Source organism: Phalangium opilio, unplaced genomic scaffold (assembly GCF_054372755.1).
Source record: "Phalangium opilio isolate 3A_F unplaced genomic scaffold, DU_Popi_V2 ptg000113l_1, whole genome shotgun sequence".
Taxonomy (NCBI): Eukaryota; Metazoa; Arthropoda; class Arachnida; order Opiliones; family Phalangiidae; genus Phalangium; species Phalangium opilio.
The window spans coordinates 3,645,225-3,662,696 of record NW_028324209.1 but is presented as its reverse complement, the minus strand read 5'-3'; the positions used below and the strand labels follow the sequence as shown (position 1 = coordinate 3,662,696).

General features: G+C 39.1%; 1 long non-coding RNA gene across 1 annotated transcript in view; it reads right to left on the bottom strand.

Moving 5' to 3' along the window:
- The window catches only part of LOC149623401 (uncharacterized), a 46,808-nt gene extending 29,825 nt beyond the window's left edge, over positions 1 to 16,983 (bottom strand). The window contains exon 1 of the long non-coding RNA XR_016374917.1: positions 16,556 to 16,983. This is a non-coding gene — a long non-coding RNA (uncharacterized LOC149623401). The remainder of the gene's footprint in view (positions 1 to 16,555) is intronic.
- Positions 16,984 to 17,472: the final 489 nt, after the last annotated feature.

Genomic DNA, 17,472 nt, shown 5'->3' with positions numbered 1-17,472 from the left:
CGAAACCCAAAGGCTATTAGGCCCGTCTATAGAATATAGGGAACCAATTTTATTAAAGAAAACTTTTTTCCTATGACTTTCCTATAGAGAAAATTCACAAATGTTCATAAACAATCTATAAAAGTATCTAGTCTGGTCAACACCGTAAATTTCCACCCGGTACACTCTCCTTATAATCTCCTAACATAACGCGTAAAGCAGGTGAAAAGCGAGGCCGAGAAATCTAAAAGTTTAAGACGGTGACTGCTTTCGATCCCTAGGGGTAAGCGAGACGCTATTCGCATCTTCCCCCTCATTCTACCTACACACACTCGACTAGGCTAACACTACTTTATTCTCCACGCGTTTTAACATTACATATAAATCCGCTTCAACTATCACCGTTGTGTCATCATAGATAGGGCTAAACTATATAAGATCTTGCATTTTCGCAGCCGTCCTCATCTTCTCGGCGGAGTTTGACTTTTAATAAAAATCTGGATATATAGGTCGTTGGCGGGACGCGTTCATGATCCTAGACTCGATCAAGGCTCCAAAAAATAAATGGTTGAGGAAAACTAGCAAAACTAACAGTCGGAAAACGGAATACAATAACAAGGACAAAGGGATCAAATAAATAAATAAGTTCAAAACATCAAAGATTAATATAGTGATATGAAAAACCTACTTTTATCAGAAGTGAGATGAGACTAGAAGTGAAGGGCTCTAGCATTGATAGTAGATCCTGGTACTAGTGAACAAATTTGAGGATTTTATGCCGCTTCCCACGCGCCTACACTACTGAGAAAAAATTGGTCGAGTTCCAACTTCCAAAAACATTTCCTACCCCCTTCCCCTCAACCTAAAGCGGCCGAACACGGACGCGGCTCCTTGAATCTAGTTCGGCCGTCTACCACCGCGAGCGTCTCACGTTTTGGAGGGAAAATTCAGAAACCGCTACTAGAGGGCCAACCGTTCTTGTGTTATCAAGAATATTCACTTTCGCCGAGTGAAGAATTTCGTTAGCTCAGTACTTCTAGTCTCATCTCACTTCTGACTATACCTAACTCAGCGGGTTTTTTCTCTCCAAAACCTTTGAAATATTACGAATTAAAATCGAATAAAAATGAAAAGAGATAGATAAACTATTAAAATATAATAAAGTTTTATAAATATTTAGCAGTTACTCCTATGGGCCCTAAATTGTTTACTATGCCTTACCCGTTTCAAAGACTACTAGTACAAACTAACATGTAGTAGCTCCTGTAAATTAAACGCTGGCATCTTCTTGAAAATTGCATCAGATAAACGCGTAGTTCCAATATTCGCTATTTTTAAAATAAAAAATAGGGGATGAAATCAAAGCAATAACCGAGTGCCAAACCATTTAAATCAAGTAGCCATTATAAGATAAGTTTTCTAGCTCTAGCGCGCGACGAGGCATGACCCCTTTAGCGATTTTTAAGAAATTATCTGCTCGCCGGTAACATCTGCTTTTAATAAAGTCGGTGCGGTGTTTTCCCCATCAGCATCTCCTCTTTTTCAAGCCCCGTTTTCACGCCAGTGAGATGCGAAGCGATTTTCTCGAGCGAGAGGGAGTTCAAACTGCGCGTGCCAATTTTTATAAAAGTTCTATTGGCTAATTAACTTTAGCGCCGTTATGACGTAGAGAAATGGTTCTGAAATGGCTGAAACGAGTGGAGGGAAAGAATCAAAACCGCTTAAACCGATCTCGCTGCGTGGCTCTTTCTGCATGGCTATTGTTTCAAAATTTTCTCTAACGTGAAAACAGTCTAGAAAAGTTATCGAGAGATTTTTTGTTCAATGTTTTTAGGCGAAAATCGCTCACGTGTAAACGGGCCTTAATAGGCGGCACTTGGTGGAATGGCTGCGCGAGCGATATCAAACTATCTCTCCCTCGGAAATGAAGCCACGGCCGCGTTTTTCCCGCCCATATCTCTCAAACACTGACTCTCTTAGTGTCCCTTATTATGAACCGTTAGGAAGGTTGTTAGCTCGATATTACGCCGGTGCAGCGGGAAATATAAAAAGTGAAATAAAAATATTGTTATATACTTTTCTAAAAAAGGAGACGCGCGCGTCTAGACGACCCTGTTCGCACTATAACTCCCAAGTTTATAAGATACGTTCCATAAGTATGTCTCTACCTGCACTTCGTAATGCTAGTGACTTACTGAGAGCTAGTTCAAGATCGACGCCAGAATTGACTACACTCAGTTTTGCAGTCCATCTTAATAGTTAGTCTATACTAAGCCTGCCTTTGACTGCGCCTCACCAGGCGTCGCTTTACGAGAATCTATGACCTGCGTCACTTCATGACATGCTCCAGTTTGTAACCAGTGACAAACTTATTGAACATTGTCTTACGAACTTATGGTCATACTCTTTGTACAATCTCATTAAAAATCTGACAACTTCTCAGGCTTTTAATAGCGAGTGCCTGCGTTACAGTGACTAGCTTAAAATAAAGAAAAAATAAAAAAGAAAGTACCCCGTTGCGCTGTTTCCTAACAAGTAATAAGGCGAACAAATGAACAATGATCGAGATGTCACACGTCACCAAATCTATTTTTATCGGACATAAGACTGACATATCCCTTAAAACATGTCGCCTTTTTTTCTAATATTTATTTGAAAGGAGATTAAGCGTTGCGGAATTACTTCTACTTAGACAAGGTGCGTTCAGCTAAGCGTACCGGAAAGACCAGCTGAACACACTCATTTATTGATCCATAACTTAAATTAGAAACAGTTAATTATAACTAGAAAACAATTAAAAGAGTTCCAAATATTGATATTGAGGTTTTGAAAACGGAAGCGAGCAATAAGAAAGGAGTTAGAGAGAACCAAGGTGATTAAAATAGTATAATTAACTTCGTGTAACTAATTACGTAAAAACCTCCTGACACGTCACAGATAAAACAGTAAAATATAATTAAAGAAAGTTTTAAATTTCTAAGCCGTTTTTTTCTTAATAATTCCTTTCGAATGTAATTAATCTTGAATTTAATTCATTAAATTTAAATAATTAATTTTCTTCCGATGGGATAATCTTAGGTGATTAAGAAGTAATTAGTGTAAAACAAAGAAGATTAAAAAAAAAAGAGAAACGCCAAAGTTTTAGGAAAGATAGAAGACAAAAAAAATGCATTGAGATTCCAGTCATGATGCAATTTAATTTAAGAAATTAGATCTAAACATCTTCGGCCGCATGCATTTTTAAAAAATATTCCCTAGACTATAGGACCAAAGTCTCTCGAGTACTGGCAAAGCACCACTTCCGGTATATAAAACAATTTAATTATATAGGCTAAATTACTTCCTTAATTACATTTCTCTCGTGATTAAGTTAACAGAGGGTTTTTGTATTTTTAATTGGGGTCCAAAGGAGTAAAATCTTATGGGATATCATTTTCAATTTTCTAAAAAAAGAAAAAAAAGATACTGTCCATCATAAGGCCACTACTACTTTTCCCGGTGAGATAATCTTTATACAATCGATGGAGGCAATAAATTCCAAAGGCCATACACGCAGGAGGACATTTATTACCCAAAGAAAAACTTGTGTTTTTGTAGAAAGAAAAAGCAATGTCTTGGTTGCGTAGCGTATCACTTTTGAGCTATATACTATAGGACACGGCAAACAATTTACAACCGTTAAGTCACTACTTTGTATATATCTTTCTAAGACATCTCCGTGCAGTGAGATTCTTCGAGTGACGACCCCGCAATTCTTTCTCCCTTCCGGGTTTCAAAAAAAAAACGACCCAAAACTCGGAATTTTACCCAAGGGGTAACTTACAAAATTTCGCCCACGTATGTTACTTCCTCCGTGAACCCTCCCCCCTTCCCCCATCTAAAAGTCACATATCTCTTTCTCTTATATAAAAGTATATATTTTTCTTACGGTCACGATTTTTCAGCTTCTCCTCGGAGTTTTCAAAAAGACAATGAGATAATACTCTTCAAAACAAAGGGTGTACCATGCATGTAACAGCAGTTCTCGAAATGCAACCGCGGTTCATATTCATATCAAGTACAACAAACCGCCCTAACCTTACCCATATCAAGCACAACAAACCGCCCTAACCTTACCCATATCAAGCACAACACACCGCCCAAACCTTACCCATATCAAGCACAACAAACCGCCCAAACCTTACCCATATCAAGCACAACAAACCGCCCAAACCTTACCCATATCAAGCACAACAAACCGCCCAAACCTTACCCATATCAAGCACAACAAACCGCCCAAACCTTACCCATATCAAGCACAACAAACCGCCCAAACCTTACCCATATCAAGCACAACAAACCGCCCAAACCTTACCCATATCAAGCACAACAAACCGCCCAAACCTTACCCATATCAAGCACAACAAACCGCCCAAACCTTACCCATATCAAGCACAACAAACCGCCCAAACCTTACCCATATCAAGCACAACAAACCGCCCAAACCTTACCCATATCAAGCACAACAAATCGCCCAAACCTTACCCATATCAAGCACAACAAGTCGCCCAAACCTTACCCATATCAAGCACAACAAGTCGCCCAAACCTTACCCATATCAAGCACAACAAACCTAACTTTACCCATATCAAGCACAACAAACCTAACTTTACCCATATCAAGCACAACAAACCTAACTTTACCCATATCAAGCACAACAAACCTAACTTTACCCATATCACGCACAACAAACCTAACTTTACCCATATCACGCACAACAAACCTAACTTTACCCATATCAAGCACAACAAACCTAACTTTACCCATATCAAGCACAACAAACCTAACTTTACCCATATCAAGCACAACAAACCTAACTTTACCCATATCAAGCACAACAAACCTAACTTTACCCATATCAAGCACAACAAACCTAACTTTACCCATATCAAGCACAACAAACCTAACTTTACCCATATCAAGCACAACAAACCCTAACCTTGCCTTACCTAGATAGAGTATAAACAAACCTAACCTTACCTAACTAATCATACCGGACCTAGCACAATTTGACTTCAAATAACCCAACCTACACCATCATAAACTTCTAACACTAACATCCGCGTTGTACTGCTCTTTGGGGAACTGCTGTAACACTACCCCGCGTTTACGAGAACCGCTGTATAGGGACAGCGTTTTCGGGAAACCGCTATTATGGCGTCCGTTCATATGAGGGCTTCAGCCTTCAAAAAAAACAAACGTTCAACCCCAAAAATCCAAACCTAAATCTCAGCCTCGAACGTAAGAAAAACGTTCAACTCCTCTGAACAGGAAGCGAACATTGTTTTGATTTCCACTTGAGCGAAAACCTCGAGTATAGTATATTGTGATATAGTCTAGCCCCATCTTGTTTACTATAGAGTCTGTAGGACGCGTATATATAGCGCGTGACGGCTGAGCTCGCAAACTATAGCGTAGAAATAAATATCAATGGTGATAGCTCTGACATTCTTACAAGCAATTCTTTTTCTTTTACGGTTATCCTTAGACAACTCCGGATTTCGCTAGAAAATTGCCAAAACGGAGAAACTACAGCCAGCGGAGACCTGAAGTTGGGAGAAAAACGATTCGCGGTTCTGTTCAAGGAGAATGACGTGTTTTCACAAAATAAAAACTATAGTGGCGTCAACTTTACAAAATCTAATTTCAAAGTTTTAGAAAATTACCCCCTAAATGCAGTCCAGTTTAAATACGTGTAGTAAAACGAAACTTATAATTTTTTGTGATGAATTCGCAGAAAAAATTACTAGTTTACTAAATACTCTTTGGTTTATTGTTTTACTAGACAGGTGTACAAATAAAAACGTACGGTAAAGAACTAATATAAAATTACTCTGTATTTTTGCTTTATTCATCAAGGTTTCGAAGTACGCCACTTTATATAGTTAGTTAATATTATCCACGTAACCAAGACTTGACACTCAACAATAAACGCGAACGCAACCGCGGTTTGTTCTATATTTAGAACTCGTCATTGCTTAGATATTTCGGTGGATGAGGAAGGAAGCAAAGGCGGTGGAAAAAAAAAGGGAAGAAAAGACAGAGGAATCCGCTAGCCAGTCGCCGGCCGGGATGCTGGCAGCGGAGACTAAAGCGAGGGTACGTATATACGTCGATTCGGAACGAGATGACGTCAAAATGACTTCCCTCTTCTCTTCAAGATCCAGCGCAGCCCCAAAAGTCAACCCTCTAACCCCATAGATGATGGTTAGAAGGTTAAAATACTAAAAGGTCAGCGGGTCAGCCGGCATTTCAGGCGAAAGACAGAGACAGAGAGTGCGGCCCCCCAAAAGAAAAAGAAGCGAGTTAAACTTTAAAGGGCAGAAAATTACATCAAGAAAATCGGAAATTGCGGCCTCGGATTGGAAAGAAATCTAGTTCGGGGGTAAAAGAAGGACTTGGCTTGATTGCTTAAAAAGTTTCTGAAGGGATAAATCTCGTAAGCGTGTAAAAGAATATTCAATCTTCAATGAACCGTCAAGTTTCTGAATATTTAAAGTAGGTATATTTTTAGACTTAATTTAAACCCAAGAACTTTAGAAAAGACTTCATTATGCCAAAAACCCCATAAGTCCAAAACCTCCCTATGAGGCTATGTGATGGACTCCTGATTATATAGGGTGTTAGAATCAAAAATGCTCTCAAAAAATGTTTGGAGTATTTTACGGATGACCCCTTAAATTTAATTAATAAACTGAAAGACAATGATTTCTAATTTATTAGGGGGCCATCCCTAAAACACTCAAATCATAACTCGAAAATAGTGGCCCTAGCGGCAAAATGTTATAGAACATTTTCGATTCAAATGTCCCAAAAAACATTCCTTTTAATATAAGCCAGACTTACCAGAAACACACTGTATACTTTGGTTGTATTTAACTAACGTATCAATTAGTTTCTCAGCGAAAAAAATACTAAGAGAAAAATTTAATCTACTTTAAATTAAACTTTGATATAATTTTATTCATATGATATTTCAACTGAAAAAATAATACCTGTAATATTTAAAGGTTTCACGACGTTTGCAAGAAGGAACCCTCCCCGCTTCATCAAATTTTCAAATAAAATATAAGCTATAATTTCAACCCATAAAGCGTATAAGTAAGCTCATATAAAAATCTAGGGGAAAAATACATATAAATATTATTAAATTGAAGGTTTCGGATCCCTTTGGGCAGAGGAAAACTAGGGATAAAATAACAAAAATTCCCATTCCATCATCGCGGAGTAAAAACCTAGGTCGCGTGCTAAGGAGCAATAAAAGCGTAAAATCAATTGGAGTTCCAGTTATTCTCTCAGCAATGACACTTTTAGTAATTCTCTTTTGGGTCGCGGGCGTTTGGTTTAATCAGTTGGCGCGTTAGGGACAAACATACTTGGCAAACGAAGAATGTGCATGGTAAAATAAAAAGAGACAGTTAAAAAAAGGCGTAATCAAGGGAATGGAGTAATTAAAACAAACATTGGCAACGAGAACCCCGCCGTTCTACATAGTTTTGTTTAATGGAAGTACGTTCGCAAACTAGAGAAAGAAAAGCGGATTCAATAAACGCAATATTTAACTTCTCTGGAAAATATGCGGGTACGATATTAAAAGTTCAGTTTATAAAACTAATTTTTTAAACGCGATTCAAAAACCTTATGTCCAAGCAACACAATGTGAATTTTGTATTACACGGCTGCCGCGAACATTTCAGATTCAAATTCCCTGACTTTTCCAGGTTTTCACTGACCTATTTTCACGATTTTCACTGACCTATTTTCACGATTTTCCCTAACTTCTTGTCATTCTAACAAAGCAAATGAATTTAAATTTACGCATTTTGAATATGTAAAAATGAAACATTGTGGAGCGATCTCCCCGATTTCAGTGTCTGGTCAAAGGTGATCTCTCTAAAACGGCCTTTAAAACACCACCCAGCTGGATGGTTGAACGGCAGATAATTTAGCAACTTTAACCAAATTCCCTAAATTTCTTGAAATTCTTGAAACTCCCTGGCTTTTCCGTGACCTTTTAGGCCCATTTTGAAATCCCCAACTTTTCCGGGTTTTCCCTGACCCGCGACAACTCTGTATTATTTTTAAAGACGAGTTGAAAGTATCTATCCCAAAATTAAACCATTTTCTGTAATGATCCTTGACGTAAAACAAAAACCATCAGCTGCGAGAGAAAGATTTCATTTTGGGTAAGGGGGGGGGGGGGGCAAAATTAATCCGGTAACACTTTGGCGCGCTTAAATTCTTTGTCCAAACTAGATAGATCTCTAGTATAGAAGAAGATCGACCCGCGCTGCAGGAGTGGAGCGTGACGGTAGAAGGGGGGGGGGGTGAATCCACGCCGCCACGAGACTTCCGGCCATCGTATCTACTACCTTAGAACGGAAGCTGGGATATCCCATAGATAATAGTCTAGGCAGGCGTGTCCGGTCTTAACCCTTCTTCTTCTACTCGAATTTCCACTATCTTGTTTTCCTAACCCCAAAACTGACCCCTCCCCTTTCTCTCTAGTCTCCAAACTGAAGCTCCTAATAAAGTGTACAGGGTGTTTCTCAGCTCTAATGAACCGTACAGTACTACAGCATCCAAGTTCCGCTTACTTTACCTGAAACAGTAAGTTACTATCGGTATTTTCATAAGTTTATCATGCCTCTAAGTAGAGAAATGGCTGCTACTCCTATAGCAATAGTGTTTGTCTGGCTCCCTTTAATGAAACCTTATACTTTCTCCGTATCATTTTAATTTATCACCTCAACTTCAATACAAAATTGTACTGCCTAGCCTAGCGTTTCTTTTATCCCTTTTAGAATGTTTCAGGACTGAAACCGCCTCTATCTCACGAGAGAGAGAGAGAGAGAGAGAGAGGGGGGGATTTGGGGTTGCTTAAGTAAAATTCGTCCCCCCCCCCAATGCCTGCCTATACGAAACGTAAAAATCTCGACCCATTTAGTAATCGTCTCGACCGCTTGGTGGCTGCACCGCGACAGAAGTTTCAAAATTTTCTCTCTTCGGATCTTAGCGCTATACGAGTTCTGACGTCACAGTAGCCTGCGGGAGATGCCCAGTTTTAACCCATATTTGTGTACTTAGAGGCATGATAAACTTATGGTATTTTCTATTTCTTTCAATAAGTGACGCTGTAAGCCTAACTCGCCACAGATTGCCCCTCTGGCTAGCTGTTCACGTGCATTTGGCATTTGAGAGAAACTAGTCAATTGTTAGAATTGTATTCTAAGTAACACCAGAAGGGGATAATAGAAGAAGGATGACACTCTGTATCCTCTCAATACTTTAGTTATGTAACATGATTCTTCCCAGGCTCATGCAATGCACCTTTTTGTTTGCTCTCCTGCTCATCAACTTCAGATCGGCATCGTTGCACCGTGCTAGGGTGAATTCTATAACTGTTTGGTACTAAATCCTCAACAATCTATCCACAAATCTTGATTGTCTTGACGCGGGACAAACAGTTAAGAGCTAATAGAGTAATGATGAGGGAACTATTTATAGCGAATGTGATTCGGTTTAGTATCCATGCTCCAAATGTAAAATGATGTTGGAAAGAATCTTGTTACAATTACCCCGCTTTGAGATACACTTCTCTCGAAGATAAGTATTATATACTTCTCGTAATAATCTATCTCATTCTCATAATTAAACCAATATTTTACTTAAGGAGTTTCGGGCCAAACATATCCTTATAAATATGAATTAAGCGGTGAGCCAGACTAGAGACGACGACCTGGGGCCCTCCTTTCAAGGGGGGGTTTGATAATAAAACTCATGGATCAAACAATTGGTTTTCTTCGGGCCCTTTCGCTTACGGCATTCGTCTGACACGATCGAAGACGATCAGTTTTGGTGAAAGACGCGCTAAAAATGTATAATTAAGGTTCTTCGACGCGTCCGTACATACAAGCAGGATCGTATACCGTATAAGGAAGGGTGAAAGTAAATGGGAAGCGTCCTGCGGGGGTTATCCTATCTATCTATCATCCTATTTTCTAATTAGCCATTTGATTTAGCTCCTATCTACACCGGCTTGCCCAGCTAAGGCGCCTGTGGAGTGACTTATTTCGGAGAGGGGCCAACCACTCTAGAAAATTTCGCCGGGAACTATCGTATTCCGTACAATTATCACCGGTGAAGCTAATCAATTATAAAACAACGTCTTCTGACTTCCATTTAAAAAAATATCAATTAAAAAATTCAACCAATCTATATCTAAATAAAAATAGAAGTTCCTGATTGACTGACCAGGGCAAACCGTTTTACCTAGAAGGCTGAAATTTTGCAGGGACGTTACTTTTAAGTTGTAGACGCGCACCATGAAAGGTTTTTCCGATACGCCACCGCCATCTTGAAAAATGGCGGCCAGAAATGTAAAATAACATTCTATATATGGAATAACGTCCGAGGCTACATATCAACCGATTTCAGTAATAATATTTAGTACACCGATTCTCTATATCCTATAGAGGGGCTTTATGGCTTTTGGGGTTTGGTTCAAATGCCGCCATATTTAAAAATGGCGCCCCGAAAAATTAAATAAAAAATGAGCCGACAGCCTGACGGGCAATTACCGGGTGCCTTTACTGCTACTAGATTCAAATAAAGATGAAATCAACTCCATAAAGGTTTTAGATTAAAGAAAATTACGAGTTTAAAAAAAAAAAAATACGTCATTTGAGGCGCGTATGAGTTTGGCCCCTCGTATATATCTGTCCACACGTTTTCCTCTCAACTAAAATAAGAGAAGCATTCGGCGCTTTTTCGATCCCTATCTGGGAAACGCATCTTTCCCTTTCATCCTGACCTCTCCCTCCTCGATCCCAACGACAAGGTGTTAGGAGTTATCCGATTTGATTAAGAATCTTTGCTAGCTCTTTTCTCCGGACGCGCTGCTCGATCCGCTTTCTCTCCCACAGAGCGCGAATGAGGCGTATGCTCGCCTATTCTCGAGCAGGGTTTTCTCGTGATTACTTATTTTCCCCCGCATCCTTAGTCTTTCCTCCAACGTAGGAAACTATACAGGGGCTGTCTCTGACGAACACAAAATCGGATCATCCACTAAATTGGACCGGTGGTAACCAAACATAGCTCCATCTCATTCTGTTTTTCTTGTTATCTCAAACCCCAAAGTATGGCTTCCCCTCCACGTCATTTTCTCACGAGTAGAATCCACACGCGTATAGAAAATAAACTGATTATTGATGTTTTATTTTATAAATTTGGGCTCGCCAATTTATGGGTTTATTTATATAAACAGCGCGATTAAACGTCGCTATAACTTATACGAATTAAAAATAGAATTAGAGTTAATTTAGAGATTTATTATTGAACAATTAATTAAATCATTTTTGGGAATTAACGCGATGTAAGAAAAATATGCAAGATGCAAAGACTTTTGAAAGTTGAAAATGACCTATTCCCGCCACCAAAATCCTCCGAATCTTTACGCGCGGGACGCGTTGGTTGTTGGAATGTCAACCACTTGTCAAGTCACACCCCTTCCCCCTCCCCACCCTCTTATTCACAGACTAAGGGCGTGGGAGGTTCGAACCTAGGGAGAGAAGCCAGCAGGGTAGAGCGTGCACGTCGCCCTAAGCTAAAAGTGACAATTATAAACTTGCCGGGGAAACATTGACAAGGTCTATTTCTTCGACGTAAACAGTCGGCCGAGGCTTAGATAAGGTCTACAATACCTGCCTGCCAATATTTAGAACGTTTTCAGCAAAGTTTTCAATCGATTTAAGGAAGGACCAGGTGCCTGGTTGGTATCGCCCCTAAAGAGAAATAGCTGGCTAGGACTTGGCTATGGACCCTCTATCTTATTCGGAAGTGAAAACAGTTAAAAGTATAGATACGCTAATTTGAGAAAATAAATAATCCCATGAACCGGAAATGCTAAGCTAATAATCTTAACTTCAAATACTTTAATACAAATAATAATGATATCGTTACACGAATGGGTTAGACAATGTTCCCGACATAGTTACTCGTAGCCTACTGGCTCTGTAAGTGTAATAATGTTCTCTACTCAACTCTACGTTATATGGCGCCATCTAGCTAGGGCTATAACAGAATCATTGCGTTTCATCTCGTCACTTCGTGACTAGCTCTTAGTAACCAGTGACAAACTTATTTAGCATATCACACCAATTTATGTTATAACATATGCTTGAAACTAGTTTCGCCGAGACGTTAGTTACTCTGAAAATCTTGTATGTCCGGTTAAGTTAAATGAGGTCCATGTAAACCAAACACATTGGAGTCTCTGCGTGCCGAGAAATTTCAACGAGAGAGAGAGAGAGAAGATTGAAGGGAACGAAACTTATTAGTTTCCTATATGGTTTATTATAAATATAGCACCGTGTATGGGGCATAAAACAGCTCGATAAATTTCCAAGCAGCTCCGTTTCATTTCGAGTTAGTCCTAAATTGCCCAGTGTAGCGTTAATACTAGTAGTAAACATTTGGTAGGATGGACTGTATAGTCCAATTTAATCATTTCACCGAAGCTCTCGTCACGAGAATCACGACAAGTCGCAATTATTAGGCCTAACATAAGTACAAACTTACGAAGTCCAATTCAATCTGGGGAAAACCTTTCAGATCCCAAGGGGTTCCATAAAACTTAGGTATGGGCAAGAAGCGATATCTAGTTTATTAGGGAGAAGATATAAGATGCCTAAGTATTCGCGCGCCATAGTCCCAGTCCCCCTTTCAAAATACAAGGGGGGACGTAAAAGGAGGCCGGGCTATTTCGTTGCCTCTCCTCAGTCGGAAAATATGTAATTTTCGTCATTCGCGTCGCGCTGACGTGAGTTTTCAAGAACCAATGAGATGCTGGTTGTAATTTAGAGGCGGCGGGGATTAACTCCGGACCTACTATACGTTTGGACTGGAGATAAAGCTAGAAATGTGGCGAATTTATTCCTTCTTCCTAGTAAACTAGATATTACTTCTTGGTATCGGGGATTTTCTTAAGGCGATTTTGAGTGGAAAATGTTCTATGACATTTTTTTTCCGTCCGGATCACTGATTTCGAGTTATGATTTCAGTGTTTTAGGGAAGACCACTTAATTAAATTAGAAATCATTGTCTCAATCAGTTTCTTCATTAAATTTAATGGGTTATCCGAAAAATACTCAAATCTTAACTGGATAACAGTGGCCCAGGCCCGGACGTGAAAAAATGTCATTAAACATTTTCGACTCAAAATCGCCCAAAGAACACTGCTCTTAATTTATGCCAGACTTATAGGCCTACACTGCGGAGATCTCGGAAGAACCATATTCCATTATGAACATCAGATAACATTAACACCTATTTTTATTCGACAGAACTTCCACGTACGTCTTTCGCTCTTTTGAGTTTTGACATATATCAAAGAGGCACTCTCAAACCACGAGGAAACTCACAAAAACACCTTTCTTACAATTTTCCGAGCACCATGTGAGAATTCTCACGAAGCAACTTAAGAGACGCGATTAACAAATAACGTTCTCCGTCATTTCACCCCACTCGAATCCATCACCCCGAAGGAAGTTCTATCCTTAGATTCTCCCAAACTATATACGCAAGACACTTCGAGTCGAATTTCAAAAACGCAGAGTGAGATAAGCTATTTATAAGTTCAAAGAATCTGTTAAACCTCTTAAAAAGGTTAAGATACCATTATGGAACCTAGTTAAAGTCTAATGCCCCAGGACCAAAACAAAATCACACCGATTTGCATTGAAGAAATTCTTAAATTCGGTAAACGAACTTTGATTAGAGTATCCTCTAATTTAATCTAAGTGGAAAAATTAATTACTTGCCGGTATAGAGATAATAGGTTTCTTTTGAAAACTTGGTTAAAAACAGTGTTAGGCTTAGCGCATTGTAAAGATCAATTAGATCATTCCAATACTTGCAGAGAGTAAGATACATTTAGAATCCCAAAGATGGCGGCATGGACAAAGCAATACTGTCTTGCTTTGTCCATGATGGCGGTTCCCATAAGAAAGAAAAAGAAAAGGGTTTATAAGGTGCGAAGCGCCATCTATTACAGTTTATTTAATAAATTGCAAATGATCGTTCAAAATGAAAATATTTGTAACTTTCTTGATAGCGATGGCATGGGGATCGAGTCAATTTTCCTAGTTCATTTTTTCAGTCTGTACAAATAAACGACTTGGCGCAGATACTCAAAACCTATAGTACTTCCGCTTATAGTCTTAAATGGTGGCAAAGCGATCCATGGGAGGCCAATAGTCTTGAAAGAGAAAGCTTAATGGGTCCCCCCCCCGCAGTTCCCTTCATTCTTCCTTCACACCTTATGGCAGTTGGGGGGGGGGGGGAAATCCCAAGGAAAGGAATTTAGCTGGCCGGGATAGCAACCAATGAGGGTAAAGCATCTATACCGGGCACGCGTTAAATCGCTAAGATGAGGACTGGTGCACACAGAACAGAAAATGTGTGCAATTGTCAAGGGGTCGGACAGAAGACCAAACATAAGAAAGGTATATTTTTCGAGCTTTTTTGGTCTGATTTTGCATTCTTCCAAAAATATCTTGATTTTTACCGAAATCTCTATAATTTACAATAACTAACTAGATTGACTTTGAAAGAAGAGAATTCCACTTAACTTAAAATTAATTTAAAGCAGGGATAGATTTAATTTTACAAGTAGGAATGGAGAACAGAGTAATTTGTGCGCGCGCCAGAGTCCCGGACCCCCTTCCACGGGACGAAGGGGTATGAAAGAAGAGGCGGATCACAGCGACAGAGGTAAAAAAGGATTACGTATTTTTCGCCGTCCCCGTCAGCAACGTTATCAAAACGTATTTTAAGTGAGCCAATAATATAATTTAAACTTTTCGTTACGTGTTGGAGGGAGGGGCTCTATACTGGGCTATAGAGTCGGACTGAAGTAAATACTAACCGTTCTCCATTCCTACTTCTAAAATTAAATCTATCCCTGTTTAAAGATACCCTTATTTTAAGAACAGTTCCACAGCTTTTATTCATTCATTTTATGGAATTTGTACTATTCCCAAGAAGTCATTATGGTAAATCGTCCCCTGATTCACAAAATTTCCTAAACGTAAATTTCATATTCCTGAAGTAAAAAAAAAAGAATCGCTATGAAGGTAAACAGTAGGGTTTTCTTTGTAATAATGGGCGACCCCTTGAAGTTGAAGGGTGGCAGGCGAGGGGTTACGGGGTAGAATACTCCTTATATAATAATGGCGGAGATTTCCAAGAAACGTTTCCGACTAGATGACGGATGGTCTGTGCCGTCCTATTTTCTCCTCCAAGAAGAAGAAGAGCGAAAATAAGCGCGCCTAAGGAAGTCTCAACGCGAGACTTCCATCTCACCAGCGCGATAATACAGTTAAGTTCGCATTGCAGTCTACTTTGGCAAGGTGTTGCTATTTTTTATAATAAGACAGAGATATGACAGAACATCAGGAACATGACCCATAATTATAGCGTGTGTTTGTAAACAGGGCTTCTTGAAGATTAATTAACCTTAAAGTTTCCAAATAAACAGCCAAACCATCAGCCCTAAGTTTAAGTAATACCAGAAGTGAGATGAGACCAGAAGTACTGAGCTAACCAAATTCTTCACTCGGCGAAAGTGAATATTCTTGATAACACAAGAACGGTTGGCCCTCTAGTAGCGGTTTCTGAATTTCCCCTCCAAAACGTGAGACGCTCTCGGTGGTAGACGGCCGAACTAGATTCAAGGAGCCGCGTCCGTGTTCGGCCGCTTTAGGTTGAGGGGAAGGGGGTAGGAAATGTTTTTGGAACTCGACCAATTTTTTTCTTAGTAGTGAGGGGCGCTTGGGAAGCGGCATAGAATCCTCGAATTTGTTCACTAGTGTCAGGATCAATGCTAGAGCCCTTCACTTCAAGTCTCATCTCACTTCTGGTAATACGTGGTTGTTCTTACAAAATAAACATCAAATAAGTTCTGTTTAAAACATCAATTAAAATAAATATTATTTCCCCAATTATTATAGTGTGAACACGCTGAGATGTAGGGGTTTTCGTACCCCCCCCCCCGGTTTTTCCCAAGACGCATTTATTGGAGAATACCTTGTTTACTTTTTTCCCCCCTTTTTGGGGCCGACGTCCCCAGTTATTTCCTTTTCTATTTTCCATTTTCCTTTCTGTATAATTTACTTCCAAAGTGTGGAAGGAAAGCTTAATAAAAGATATATACTATCTCATCTATTCCCCCAAAAAATCCATTAGTTCCTTCCATTAGATTCCAGGAAAAAAGTCCTAATGCGACTAAATATTTTAGTATAAAACAGGATTTTAAACGAGATTCAAGTAAAATACTTTGTAGGATATTATGAATATTTAACATTCACATAATAGAATATTATAAATGTACAAACAGTCCTACGCTCCGAGTCCTAATAAATTGGCAAAAAATCATAGCCATAAAAAAAATAACCAAGGCTTCGAAATTTAGCATACTGATTTTGGCAACTTAGGCCTAAACAATACACCGAAAGCTACTAATAAATTATTAATTTACCGTTAAATTCCAGTTTTTCATCCAGATTCCAGGGTTTAATCCACTTTTTAACACCTAATTAATCGATCTGATTTAGGGGTTAATGTTTGGACATGATGAAACGTGACAGCGGAATCTTTTAGCGATATTAGTGGAAAAACGGCGCCATAACCCGGGCAAGTTTCTAGCTCTTTGTCGTAGAACTGGGGGGGGGGGGTCACCAGATAATTTAACAGCGGCTCGAAAATCACAATTAAACCGGTATAAACGTATAATTTCTTGAAATTAAAATGTTAGAAACATTCATAATATAAAAATTAACTCCTGAACCACGTTAATCAGACTGATTTTCACAATATTTCACGTAAACGCGAACAATACATCAATCACCCACGGGGAATCAACAGCAGAAATAATAAGTAGGGTTAATGCTTGTAGGAGCGAGATTCTGCGCGTCGTTCGTTTTTTAGCGTCTTTCGCGCACCCTTTAAACAGTTTGCAATATCTGACGTCATAACACGTGGTCTAGTTTGAAAATTTTTGTTCAAATAAAGGCGCGTATTTTACAAAAATAGAAAAGCAGTTGTTTTATGGAGAAACCGAAGAATTGAGCACCCAAATTAGTTAATATGCAAAGACATCGCTTGCTTTCGGGCAGAATATAATAAAAAAGAAGCTATACTTTAGGGGAAATACCTATAAATTGTTAAATTGGGGCTTAACATCCTAAAACTTTAATTTATTATACTTCTGGTAACAAGCTGTTAGGAAAATTTTCCTTTCCTGTTAATAAACATAGTTTGAAATTAGATGGTAGCGAAAGATAGCAGTTAATTTTCTTCGCTGCTACCTTTTTCTTTCAAGCCCGGACTCCTCAGGATCTTGTCGGTTAATCTCATTAAATGTTGTTAGTATCTAGGGGAGCTATCTAACTTTTT